Consider the following 13,717-nt stretch of genomic DNA (forward strand, 5'->3'; position numbering starts at 1 on the left):
ATAATATAGTATCTTATATTATTGAGTGTTTACTATGTTCCAGGCTCTGTTCTAGGTACTTTATGTTTATTATCTCATTTGCTCCTTCTAGCAACCTTGTGATGTGGGCAATATTATGTAGCTCCACTGATAGGAACCAAGACATTCGGTGACTTGCCCCAATAGACATAGCTTGAAAGGGGTGGGGGCAGGATATGAATGGACATTATGACTTCATTTAATGCCCTCAACAACCCGCTAATACAGATTTTTATCATCTCCACTATGCAGGTGAGGAAACTAAGACCCTCAGACCAGCAACATCGCCATCACATGGGAGCTTGTGAGAAAAGCAGAATCTTGGGCCACACTTCAGACTTTCTGAGTCAGAATCTGTACATCCACCACTGGGGTAGGCCAGTGGGCTCCAGTGATTCTCAAACTGGAGTATGCATAAGAGTCCCTCAGAGACTATGTTAAAACCCAGATTTCTGGGTCCCAGCCTTAGAAATTCTGAATCAGTGGTTTTTAGCTAAAGTATTTTGGCCCTCTGTAGAATTGCTTTTACCAAAAGCAATTAATAGCAAGTACTTTTTGGTATCATATTATCTGCTGATGTTAACTGATGCCAGAAGCAAAATTTTCATACCAGATTCGAGCAAGTGTCAAAGTTTTATTTGGCCCAGAGGTTACAAACTTTTTTGGAAAGTCCCAGATGTTTTGTTTTTTCTAAGACCACCAGATCGGGCGCAAAGGAACCAGCGACTAGGCAAGGGTAGGAGCAAAACTGCAAGTTTATTTTGGTCACCTAGCTTCAGGGGAAGAAGGTGGGTTAGGAGAGGTCTGTTGGCCTCCGGCAAATGAGGCCCACAGAGTTCTCCGTGCTGCCCTCGGACGGAGTTCCGACAGTCCTGACCGCAGTGGGGAAGCTGGGAAGTCTGCGCGTGGCACTCGTCCGGAGCGGCTTTTCTGGGAGTGGGAGGGCGATAGGCGGGGCACGGGCGTGTCCGGGGGCGTTCCGCAGGTGCGACCAGGTAAATCTTGGTCTCTTCAGATTGACGTCACCTGGCGCATGCCCAGTTGGTCTGCACCTTCCCGGGCGTCGGCTGCATTTTCGCGCGCGCGGGAAAAGTTGGGGGGATGAAGAACCCGGAGGTGCGCCATCTTGCCTCCGTTCGTCCAAACAGTCCAACCTTTTATTGGTAATAGTGATAAAGGGGCGCCGTGGTCTGTCTGGCTACTTCCTGCTGTTAAGGGGCGTCGTTAAGGTCGGGGCCCATGGTTGGCATTTGGACGTACGGATGAAGAATAAAAAAGGCACAGTATTAGTATAGGAACGAGGTATGGAAGCATTTGTCGGAATATGGGCAAAACCCAGAAGGAAGGTCCTGGCAAGGTTGGGGTGTTAAGGTTTTGTATCTCAGTTTTTTATTTTATTGAGGGTTTGAATGTTAGTGTCTACTAGGCCTGACTTGCTAACATAATAGCAGCACTCTTCTCCAAGGAAGAGACAAGTGCCTCCTTTTTCAGCTGTAAGCAAGTCTAGGGCTCGCCTGTTTTGGGCAGCTACTTAGGCTATTGAGGTAGTTCGGCGCTGCAGGGAGGCCAGGCTTTCAGCAGATTCCAATAACTAGAGGGAGGACAACAGCCCGTTTTTTTTTACGGGGGTGTCGTAGTGGCATGGAAAGTTGCTGGAAAAGCTCTGCTACTTCTGCCTGGCTGTATAAAGTTAGACTGGGGACCAAGGACACGGGGACATAGAGGGATCAGTTAATGGCTGTATGGTTAAGAGTTTTAGAGAGAGATCAGTTGCACGAGAAATAGCCTTCAATGGGGGCTGTTTGGCCTCCATTGGGTGCCTGAGTATGATTACCTCAGGATGAATTTGGAGTTGAATAACGGAAAGGAAGGATTGGGCAGTTTGGATGAGAAATAGCCTTCAATGGGGGCTGTGTGGCCTCCATTGGGTGCCTGAGCATGATTACCTCAGGATGAATTTGGAGTTGAATAACGGAAAGGAAGGATTGGGCAGTTTGGACGAGAAATAGCCTTCAATGGGGGCTGTGTGGCCTCCATTGGGTGCCTGAGCATGATTACCTCAGGATGAATTTGGAGTTGAATAACGGAAAGGAAGGATTGGGCAGTTTGGATTTCTGGTATAGTGGCGCCTGGAGTGTAAGTGAATTGTGGGATGTTTGACCAGTTGTGTTGAAGGCCATGGGCAGGGGGCTGCCACTAGGTGGGGGCCTTCTAAAGCCTCACAGAGGAAGCAGTGGGAGAGATTGGTTATATTCACAGTGTAGGTTAAGTCTAGCCTTTGGCAGATAAGTGCGAGCCATGAGAAAGGGGTCTCTATTGTGTGGAGAGAAGTTTGATAGCCTTAAGGAAGGCAACTGGCAGAGCTATGTACTACTGAGTGTGTTCGGCTGTCTTGTGGCCAAGTTTCAGTGATGAGAAAAAAAATTGCCATACAGTAGGCGGACTAGCAAAGGTCTGAGTGTATGAGTGAAACAGCAATATAAGTATAAAATGAGACTTCATTTTCCGTGTAGTCACGGAGTGTCCCTTGCCACTGGAGATGTTCAATGAAGGTTAGGAGATGGGAGAACCACTGCTCTGGACTATTGTCTGGAGGTAGATATGGGTCTGGGGTTATGTATTGAAAGTCTGATAGGTTTATGTAGAGATGGTGAGAAAGCGAGCTAAGCGCCAGGGGTCAGGGAGCATGAACTAGTTAAGAAAGTTTTGTAAGTTTGAGGCGAGTGGGGAAAGTTGAACTGATGTCCACTGATTGTTCCCGGTGGGGGCCCTCTTTAGCTGGGAGATATGAATCCAATGCGTGTGTCCTAGGAGTTTTGCTGCTGTATGTGTAGACAGGAGGACAATGTATGGGCCTTTCCACCTGGGCTGTAAGTCTTTGGCTTGGATATCTTTTATGTATACTTGGTCTCCAGGACTGAGGGAGAGATGTGGGTTGTAGGCGTCTGTTGGAGGAGGGTGTGTTAACTCAGCGTGTTGTCTTAGGAGTTGTCTGAGAAGAGTGAGATATGGGAGGTAGTTCGCCAAAGGGGCTGGCAGGGAAGGTATTTGTTGGAGGGTTAGGGGCCGTCCGTAGACTAATTCGAACGGACTGAGACCTGTTGGGCTTCGAGGTGCTGCCCGCAGCTGGGTCAGGGCTAAGGGAAGGAGAGTTACCCACGACTGCCGGGTTTCGATTGAGAGTTTGGTGAGCTGCTGTTTGATAAGTCCGTTAGCCTTTTCTACCTTACCAGAAGACTGAGGCCTATAAGGGATGTGGAGTTTCCAGGTGATGTGTAGGAGGGCTGCCACCTGTTGGACTACCTTAGAGATGAATGCTGGACCATTATCAGATTGAAGAGTGACCGGAGGCCAAACCTAGGAATAATATGTTCAGTGAGTATAGAGGCAACAATGTTAGCGGTTTCTCCTGTGGTAGGATAGGCCTCGATCCACCCGGAAAAGGTGTCCACAAGGGTTAAGAGGTATTTGAATTTTTTATGTTTTGGCATATGTGTGAAATCAATTTGCCAATCTTCACCTGGTTGGTGTCCTCTGAGTTGACGGCTGGGATGGGGATTACGCAATGTGCCTTGAGGATTTGCCTTTAGGCAGGTAGAGCACTGCTGGTTGATTGTAAGTAAGTGTTTTTGTAGTGTTGGACAGTGGAGGAGGGGATTTAGGAAATTATATAAGGCTTTGGGTCCTATATGTAAAGAATTATGTATGTCTGTTAGAATGGTATGGAGTTGTGTTTCAGGAATAACTAGTTTGTTATTAATATAAATCCAGTCACCCGTAGCTAGTTTGGCTGTTGGATTTTGTAATAGCTTAGCCTTTTCTTCCTGAGTGTAATTAGGGGCATACTGGGGGGAGAGAAAACAGGCGGAAGGAGGCTTAGGGGTGGAAAATCCGGCGGCTGACTTGGCAGTGATGTCAGCGAAATTGTTGCCAGCTGCTACCAGGTTAGATGAAGTTTGGTGCCCTTTACAATGTATAATGGCTACCTTGGAAGGTGCCGACAGTGCATCTAGTAGTTTGAGTATTTGGTTTTTGTTAATAATAGGGGTACCGCCGGTGGTTAAAAACCCTCTCTCTTTCCAGATAACTGAATGAGTGTGTGTGATTAGAAAAGCATATTTAGAATCTGTGTATATGTTTACTGTTTTTCCTTTTGATAGTAGGAGTGCCTTGGTTAGTGCAGTGAGTTCTGCCTGCTGTGATGTGGTCCCTTGTGGTAGGGGTTTTGCCTCCAAAACTGTGGAAGTGGTAACTACTGCATATCCTGCCTGTCTGTTTCCTTGAGGGTTGATAAAGGAGCTGCCATCCACAAATAGGGTTAGTTGTGCATTCTGAAGGGGCTGGTCATGCAAGTGTAGGTGGCTGGGGGGCTGAGCCTCCAGAACCTCAGGACAAGAATGTTTAGTATGGAGTGGTTTAAGAGAGCCTGGCAGTAAAGTGGCTGGATTTAGAGAGGAGCAAACTTCTAAAGTAACAGTGGGGTCTTCTATGAATAAGAGATGGAAAAGCTGGAGCCGGGATGGAGTTAAGTGGCTAATACTTTTATGAGAGATGAGATCCTGAAGACGGTGTGTGGAGAAGACTGTCAGATTACTGCCTCTAATGAGCTTTTTTGCTTCCTGGGTCAGGCAGGCTGCCGCTGCTAGCGCACACAGACAAGGTTGCCAGCCTTGTACAGTTGGGTCTAGCTGTTTGGATAGATAGGCCACAGGACGGTGGGTGTTACCGACAGGCTGGGCTAAGAGACCAACTGCCACTTTCTGCCTTTCATCTGTAAAGAGTTGGAAGGGACGCTGGAAATCAGGCAGTGAGAGAGTGGGTTGTGAGAGAAGGCAAGCTTTTAAGCGGGTGAAATGAGTCGAGATTAACTTGGGGTTGGACAAAGGCCCATGTGGGGTTTCTTTAACTGCAGCGTATAAAGGTTTGGCTAGGATTCCAAAATTGGGGATCCAATGTCTGAAGAAACCTATTAGACCTAGGAAGGATTGAATTCTTTTGCATCTTGAGGGGGAAGAAGGTTACGTATTAGGGCCATGCGGTCGGTAGTTAGTGACCGGGTTGTTGGGGTGATTTCAATTCCTAAGTATATGACGGTTTGGCAAGAAATTTGGGCCTTGTGTTTAGATACTCTATAACCTAATGAGCCTAAATGGTTGAGGAGAGTTGCAGTGTCTAGAAGAGAGTCTTGTTTGGTAGGGCTACAGATTAGGAGATCATCTACATACTGCAGAACTTTGCTATTTGTGAGAGGGCAAGAGGCAAGGTCTTTCGCTAAGGCCTGACCAAAGAAATGGGGGCTGTCCCGGAACCCTTGTGGGAGGACTGTCCACGTCAGTTGAGTGGAGGTATGTGTGTCTGGGTCCTCCCATGTGAAAGCAAAAAGGAATGGCAGTCTGTGTGTAGGAGTATGGTAAAGAAAGCATCCTTAAGGTCTAGCACAGTAAAATAAGTAGAATTGGTGGGGATATGGGACAGAAGGGTGTAAGGGTTGGGAACTACAGGGTGCGTGGGACGGGTGGCTTCATTGACTAGCCTAAGATCCTGTACTAACCTATACGTTCCGTCTGCCTTTTTAACTGGAAGTATTGGAGTGTTACAGGGGGAATGTGTGCGGACAAGAATATGTTGGCTAAGTAGTCACGTGATAATTGGCTTTAAACTTGTAGATGTGTCGGAGAGAGAGAGAATTGGGGGCGGTTTGGGAAACGAGTGGGATCTTTGAGCTTGACGAGAACTGGTGGGTGGTGGGCAGCTATGACCGGGGTGGAAGTGTCCCACACTTGAGGGTGTACAGAAATAGGGAAGATGGGGGGTGGGGGCGACATAGGAGGAGCCTGTGCACTTGCACAAAGCATGAGCAACAGGTCATGAGGGGGTTGAAGGGGAGTGGATGAGTTGGTGGGAATGTATATGGAGGCCTTTAAGGTGCTCAGGATGTCTCGGCCTAGTAAGGGGGTAGGGCATGAGGGTATAATGAGGAACGAGTGCGCAAAGTAGTTGTTGGCCAGGCAGCAACTGAGGACTGGGGTTTTCGGGGTGGATGGCTTTCCGTCTACTCCTACTACAGAGATATCGGATGGAAGGCTAGGTCCAGAGAAGGACGGCAAAACAGAATAGGTAGCCCCGCTATCTATTAAAAAATTGTCTTACCCACTACCAGGAGAGTTACCCGCGGCTCGGCGAGGGTGATGGGGGTCCCTGAGTCTCGGCACCTTCAGTTGTCGTTGTCGTCCAGATGTAGGAGCTGGAAGGAGCTTCCAGGATCCTGGGAAAGGGGGTCACGTGGAGACGCAGCACCTGTTCTCAGGGTGGGGCAATCAGACTTCCAGTGTCCTCCCTGTTGGCATAGTGTCCTGCCTTGCCGCACTTATAGCAGGCTCCTTTTGTAGCCTTGGAGTCTGCGGAGTGTGTACTCTCTGGTCTGGGGTTACAATTGGGCTGTAAAGCCGCTGCTAGGAGTTGGGCCTTCTGTTTGAGGCGTGCCTGTCGCACTGCCTCAGCCATCTCCTCTCTGGAGTTATAGACCTTAAGGGCTAATTTAACCAGATCTTGTATTGGTGCCTGAGGACCATCCTCTACCTTTTGAAGTTTCTTACGAATGTCAGGAGCTGATTGAGAAATGAAATAAGACGCCAAAATGGTGGCCCCTGTGGGGGAGGCCAGATCTAACCGGGTATATTGGGTTAGAACCTCAGTCAGCCTATTTAAGAATGCGGCTGGATTTTCTTCTGGATTTTGTATAATTTCTTTTAATTTGTTAAAATTTACAGTTTTGTTTGAGGCTGTTTGCATACCAGCCAACAACACTGAACATTATGTCTCGCCTACGGCGCCCAGGCTGGTTTGCTTGGTAGTTCCAGTCTGGGTCTGCCGAGGGTACTGCTTGCTCCCCTAGTGGATGGTGGCATCAGTTAAATGTAGTTGGTTGGTGTGCTGCCTGGCGGCCGCTAGGATGCGCTCTTGCTCCTCAGGTTTAGGGTGGAGGTTAGGATAACCTGGAGGTCATGCCAAGTTAAGTCATAGGCCTGACAAAGATATCTAAATTCCTTTATGTAAACGGTGGGATTAGCTGAGAAATCCCCTAAACGCTTTTCAATTTTGGAAAGATCGGCCAATGAAAAAGGGACATGTACTCTGACTACCCCCTCCGCCCCAGCCACCTCTCGCAAAGGTGCTAACACTGTAGGAGGGTGTGGGCAGGAGTGGAGGCATCAGCAGGGCACTTAGAGCGGGTGTGTGCAGAGACAGGAGACTCAAGACAGCCAGTTGGGTGCCCCGAAGGAAGCACGGGACTGAGTGGATTACTAGTAGGTAAGGAAGAGGAAGGAGGAGTCCGGGCGGAGGGAGGAGAAGTATAGGGCGGAAGTGAGGGAAACCCTAGATCCTCCGGCTGAACAGAAAGGAATGAAGACTCCTCTTTTTCGGTTCCTGTGAGCCGGCGTCCTTGGCTAGCATAACTTGGGCCGAAGAGCACCGGCTACACAGGTCGGGACGAGAGCGTAAGGCCCCAAAGCCTTGTATGTACGTAATTTCAGACCACTTGCCTAACCGCTGGCAGAAATTGCTGAGGTCAGTCAGAACATTGCAATCTAGGGTGCCCTCCGGTGGCCACTGAGACTGATTGTCTAGTTTGTATCGGGGCCACGCCACAGTGGAAAGGAAAATTAACCGCTTCCTCCTAAGGTCTTGTTCAAGCTGTAAGGTTTTTAAATTGGCTAGGAGGCACCCCAAGGGGGTGCTCTTTGGAAATTTGGACTGGGGGTTTCCCATTTGTTTCCTCTTTACCGACGACAATGGACCCAATGGACATGGGAATGGATCCCTGCCTGGCTTCAAAGCGTCCTTTGGAACCAGCAGAGACAGACGAGAGGCTCTTGAAGCCTAAGTGGAGATTACCTTCAGGCGGATGTCTCCGTCCTGAACGGGTCTCCCGAGCCACTTGGTGGCTCCAAATGGACCCCGGACCTGCGCAGGATTTCTGGCCGAGGGAGGTAAAGAGGAGACAAGGGCACTTACCCCAGAGAGGCCGTGAGAGTGAGGGAAGCGGGTCTCAGGTCCTGGTCCGTCTGCGGCGTGGAGCGAGGAGGAGGAGGAGGCTCCCCAGGCCCTGGGGGCCCCGAGGAGGGGTCTCCTCCCGGGTTTCAGCACCAACTGTTTTGTTTTTTCTAAGACCACCAGATCGGGCGCAAAGGAACCAGCGACTAGGCAAGGGTAGGAGCAAAACTGCAAGTTTATTTTGGTCACCTAGCTTCAGGGGAAGAAGGTGGGTTAGGAGAGGTCTGTTGGCCTCCGGCAAATGAGGCCCACAGAGTTCTCCGTGCTGCCCTCGGACGGAGTTCCGACAGTCCCGACCGCAGTGGGGAAGCTGGGAAGTCCGCGCGTGGCACTCGTCCGGAGCGGCTTTTCTGGGAGTGGGAGGGCGATAGGCGGGGCACGGGCGTGTCCGGGGGCGTTCCGCAGGTGCGACCAGGTAAATCTTGGTCTCTTCAGATTGACGTCACCTGGCGCATGCCCAGTTGGTCTGCACCTTCCCGGGCGTCGGCTGCATTTTCGCGCGCGCGGGAAAAGTTGGGGGGATGAAGAACCCGGAAGTGCGCCATCTTGCCTCCGTTCGTCTAAACACCAGATAGCAAATATGTTCAGCTTTTCAGACCATTTAGTCTGTGTCACAACTATTCCATTCTGCTGCAAAAGCAGCCATAGATGATATGAAAATGACCGAATGTGGCCATTTTCCAATAAAACTCAATTAACTCCCCCTCATTTAACTCCTAAATTGAGTGAACCATCGGTGGCGGCAATGAGACCTAGTTCAGAATGTATTTGAGGAACGGGATTTAAATACTTGAAGAGAAAAGGATTCTCTAAAATAGCTAAGTTAGGTACCATATGCCTGGTTAACTTTCTTTAGGGCAATGAAACCATACACTTTTGGGTTAACTGTTTTAAAAATATTTTATTTCTTTTCTTTTTTTTTTTTTGAGACGGAGTCTTGCTCTGCCACCCAGGCTGGAGTGCAGTGGCCGGATCTCAGCTCACTGCAAGCTCCGCCTCCCGGGTTTACGCCATTCTCCTGCCTCAGCCTCCCGAGTAGCTGGGACTACAGGCGCCCGCCTCGTCGCCCGGCTAGTTTTTTGTATTTTTAAGTAGAGACAGGGTTTCACCGTATTAGCCAGGATGGTCTCGATCTCCTGACCTCGTGATCCGCCCGTCTCGGCCTCCCAAAGTGCTGGGATTACAGGCTTGAGCCACCACCGTGCCCGGCCAAGATTTTATTTCTTTAGAGCAGTTTTAGGTTCACAGCAAAATAGAGTGGAAAATAGAGATTTCCCATATGGCCCCTGCCACACACATGCACAGCCTCCCCAACTATTAGCATCCCCCACCAGAGTGGTGCATTTGTTACAGTTGATGAACCTGCATTGACACATCATCATCACCCAAAGTCCATAGTTTACATTAGAATTCACTCTTGGTGTTGTACATCCTCTGGGTTTGGGCAAATGTGTAGGGACATGTGTCTACCATTGTAGATATCATACAGAGTAGTTTCACTGCCTTAAAAATCCTCTGTGCTTTGCCTTATTCATCCCTGCACCCTAACTCCTGGCAACACTAGTCTTTTTTACTGTCTCCATAGTTTTGCCTTTTCTAGAATGTCATATAGTTGGAATCATTGTATGTAGTTGTGGAGGCTAAAGCAACTCCATCTTGGATGCCAATCTGCCATGTTGACTTCTTGATTAACCTCAATTTAGGGAAGGCTGCTATCTTCCATTTTATCTATGGTTCCTTGTGTGAGAGCTTGTACTTACTGTAAATCCTGCCCTTAGGTCAAAATGACCTTGACCATAAATTCTGCTCTAGGCAGATTCACATAGCATCTTGCCTTTCCCTGTAATTGTCCTACACATTCCTTCCCTATGACATGGAAGCCCTGGGTCTGTGGGGGTCATAGTATGGGAATCTAATACGTTGTCTGGCAGCTGCCCAGGACATTGTGGCTTCTCTTCCTAAGTCCCTATTAAATGTTTTTTTTTTTCTTTTTTCTTCTGTGAAAAACAGAATGTGTCAGCCTCTTTCTTGGCCTCTTAGCTTCTGCAGACTTTAGGGGTAGATTTCCATAGACCTGCCCATTGCAGAACAGTAGTCTTTTCAGACTGGCTTCTCTCTTAGTAATATGCATTATTGAAGTTTCCTCCACGTCTTTTTGGGCTTCATGGCTCATTTATTTTTAGTGCCAAATAATATTCCATTGCTTGGTTGTACCACAGTTATTTATCTATGCACTTACCGAACAACATCTTGGTTGCTTCCAAGTTTGGACAATGATTAAAAAAAAAAAAAAAAGAAGCTTCTGCAAATACCCATGTGCAGGTTTTTCTGTGGACATATTTTCAACTCCTTTGGGTAAATACCAAGGAGTATGTTTGTTAGATCATATGGTAAGAGTATGTTTAGTTTTGTAAGAAACTGCCAAACTGTCTTCCAAAGTGACTGTACCCTTTTTTCATTTCTAACAGAAGTGAATGTGTAAACCAAAAATAAAATTCTAAGCCCCTCAACCATCTGATTGGACCCCTCCTCTCAGCCAGGGGCATCCAAAGTTAACCTGAAAAACTAATTCAGGTCAACTTTCAGGCCATGATGGGAAGGAAGAGCTGGACCTGCCTCATTATGCCCTCCTCCATTTTGGAATTACTTGATAGAATAGAGTCTTTAAGTCTGATAAGAACTTTTACAATCTATTCTCTCTGAAGCCTGCTACCTGGAGGCTTCACCTGCACGATAAAACTTTGGTCTCTACAACTGCTTATCTTAACCCAGACATTCCTTTCTATTGATTCCAGGTCTTTAGATAATAACTCTTTCAAACAATTGCCAGTCAGAAAACCTGTGAATCCACCTATGACCTGGAAGCCCCCGCTTCCAGTTGTCCCACCTTTCCAGACCTAACCAGTGTACATCTTACATGTATTAATTGATGTCTTATATCTCCCTAAATTGTATAAAACCAACTTGTATCCTGACCACCTTGGACACATGTTCTCAGGATCTTCTGAAGGCTGTGTCACAGGTCATTGGTCACTCATATTTAGCTTAAAGTAAATCTCTTCAAATATTTTATAGAATTTGACTCTTCATTGACAAACAGGAGCTCTGGTTGCTCCACTTCTCATCTGCATTTGTTATTGTCAGTGTTCTGGAATTTGGCCATTGTAATAGGTATGTAATGGTATCTTGTTTGGGGTTAATTTACTTATTTAAAAAGGCTATAAAATCCTAACACTTTTTCAGTTTCAGCAAGGTAATCTCTCTTTTTACAGGGCTATGCTTCTATGATTTGTGTGCTATTAATTTTAAAAATGTGACAACAAACTTGCATTCCCCCAGAATATCAAACAAGAGTTCTCTTTAGCAATGTCCTACTTTTATTCAAGGAGTCATGTTATTTTCTAATAATAGAAAATGCGACAGGGCACAGTGACTCATGCCTGTAATCCCAACACTTTGGGAAGCCAAGGCAAGTGGATCACGAGGTCAGGAGTTTGAGAACAGCCTGGCCAACATGGCAAAACCCTGTCTCTACTAAAAATACTAAAATTAGCCGGGTGTGGTGGTATCATACACTTGTAATCACAGCTACTTGGGAGACTGAGGCAGGAGAATTGCTTGAACCTAGGAGGTGGAGGTTGCAGTGAGCTGAGGTTGTGCCACTGCACTCTAGCCTGGGTGACAAAGCAAGGCTCTATCTCAAAAAAAAAAAAAAAAAAAAAAATGCGTAGCAAAAAATTTAAGTAGTCACTATTTAATCATTTTCCAAGTGTGGGACAGTTTTTCTCATTGGCTTTATAAGAAAAAGCTCTAGGACATTCATTATGCTTGCTTTATAGATTGTTGTTGAGGACATAGTTTTCTAGCTTTTAAGATGTCATCTTGGAACACTTGAAGGATTGATTCTCCTGCCTCCTGTGAATCATGTAAACTTCTTAACCATACACCAGGATATGAATTTTATGTCCTCACTTTCCTCCTGGTATAATCTTATTTTGCCTATCCTAATTTTTTGTTAGTTTCTGCTTTCCCCATTTACTTCATTTGTGTTTTATTTTAGATGCTTTTATAAATTGCTTTATATGCTTTTTGGAACACAAATTTATTTTAATAAAAAGAATGTTCAGATTTGAGGACTCTTTAGTTCAAAGTGCCTTGAGGAAGAAGAGGGAGTTAGTATTTGCATACTTATGCAATAATACACATATGTCTTGTCAACAGCTAAAATGTAATTTATTCACATTTACATCGTCACTCACATGACAAAAGCTGAATGTTGTTAGTTTACATGTGCATCACATACATTTCACCTGAGTGACCTAAATAACCTGGACAGTTGAAACTGCCGTTGCAAAGATTATGACAGTGAGGAAAATCTAGCATGGCTGACCCTGTCTTGCTTCTAGGTTCACAGGCTGGCTGTCCTCACTCATTCCTGGTCATAGGCCAAGCTAACCATGGGAAGAATTTAGTTTATAGTTTAACTTGAAAGCAATAGTCTTTCCCTAAACTGACCCTCTTCTTGTCCAGGAACTAAAACTGCCTTTGTAAGTCTAATGAAAGGCCACGAGGTTAGGATTATGGAACGGCCTGAATTCTGCTAAATATGGGCATCGTTTCCATAATCTCTTACTGCCCAGGAGTCATTGCTCCTATAGATGACATCACTATTGTAGAACCTAAGATTGATCTTGTGATGTGTTTTTAAGAGTTTTGCATTCCGGTAACCAACTGATCTTACCCGGACCCATGATGCATAACTCAGCTGGTCCTGTGGCCCACACCCAGAGGCAGATTCAATGCATGAAGACCATTTTCCACACCCCTATGATTTCATCCCAACCAAGCAGCAGCATCCATTCCCTAGCCCCCTGCCCACCAAATTATCCATAAAAACTCTGGCTTCTGAGTTCTCAGCAAAACTGATTTGAGTAATAACTCCAGTTCTTCCAGTTGGCTGGCCTTAGTTAATTAAACTCATTCGTTACTGTAATACCATGTTGCCAGTGAATTGGTTTTGTCTGTGTAGCAGGCAGGACCAACCCATCAGGCAATCATACAGTTACTCTGCAGTGCTTCTTTTTATTTTGCTTTTCAAACACATTTCAAATATTATTAGATTGAAATAAACTATACAAAATTGCTTTTCCTCACAAAAATGCAATATTTTGTGTATTATTCCTAGGTAAACTACAAAACTTTTATTTTTGTAAGAATTTTTGCAAAAATAAATCAAGATGCTTATGCATATAAATCAAGATGAGGCAATGAAAAAAAAAAAAAAAAGAATAACCAAAGAGAGACAAATCAGTTGTCAGTGTCCGTGAACTCATGTTCTGTATTGCTTGTAAAACAGAGAGTTCATGTGTGTCTGCTAAAAAGCTGATGGCCCTGTTAGGGTAGAGACACAACAAAGGGGTGCAAGCCCCAACAACACATGTGGGGGCAACAGTGAGGTATCCCCCCATTCAAACTGTAACTCCTTCCTTCCTTCCTCCCTTCCTCCCTTCCTCCCTCCCTCCCCCCTCCCCTCCCCTCCCCCACCCCTCCCTGCCCCTCCCTGCCCCTCCCCTTCCCTCCTTCCTTTCTCTTTCTTTCTTTCCTTCTTTTCTTTTCTTTTCTTTAATTTTCTTTTCTTTTCTTT

The 13,717-nt window shown here is 46.3% G+C and overlaps 1 long non-coding RNA gene across 3 annotated transcripts in view; it reads left to right on the plus strand.

Moving 5' to 3' along the window:
• Positions 1-13,717, plus strand: part of LOC117063251 — a 109,427-nt gene that overhangs the window by 7,351 nt on the left and 88,359 nt on the right. For all 3 annotated transcript variants that reach the window (XR_004428835.1, XR_004428833.1, XR_004428834.1), the window contains exon 2: positions 271-322. This is a non-coding gene — a long non-coding RNA (uncharacterized LOC117063251). The remainder of the gene's footprint in view (positions 1-270; positions 323-13,717) is intronic.

Source organism: Trachypithecus francoisi, unplaced genomic scaffold (genome assembly GCF_009764315.1).
Source record: "Trachypithecus francoisi isolate TF-2019V2 unplaced genomic scaffold, Tfra_2.0 Lachesis_group18, whole genome shotgun sequence".
Classification (NCBI taxonomy): domain Eukaryota; kingdom Metazoa; phylum Chordata; class Mammalia; order Primates; family Cercopithecidae; genus Trachypithecus; species Trachypithecus francoisi.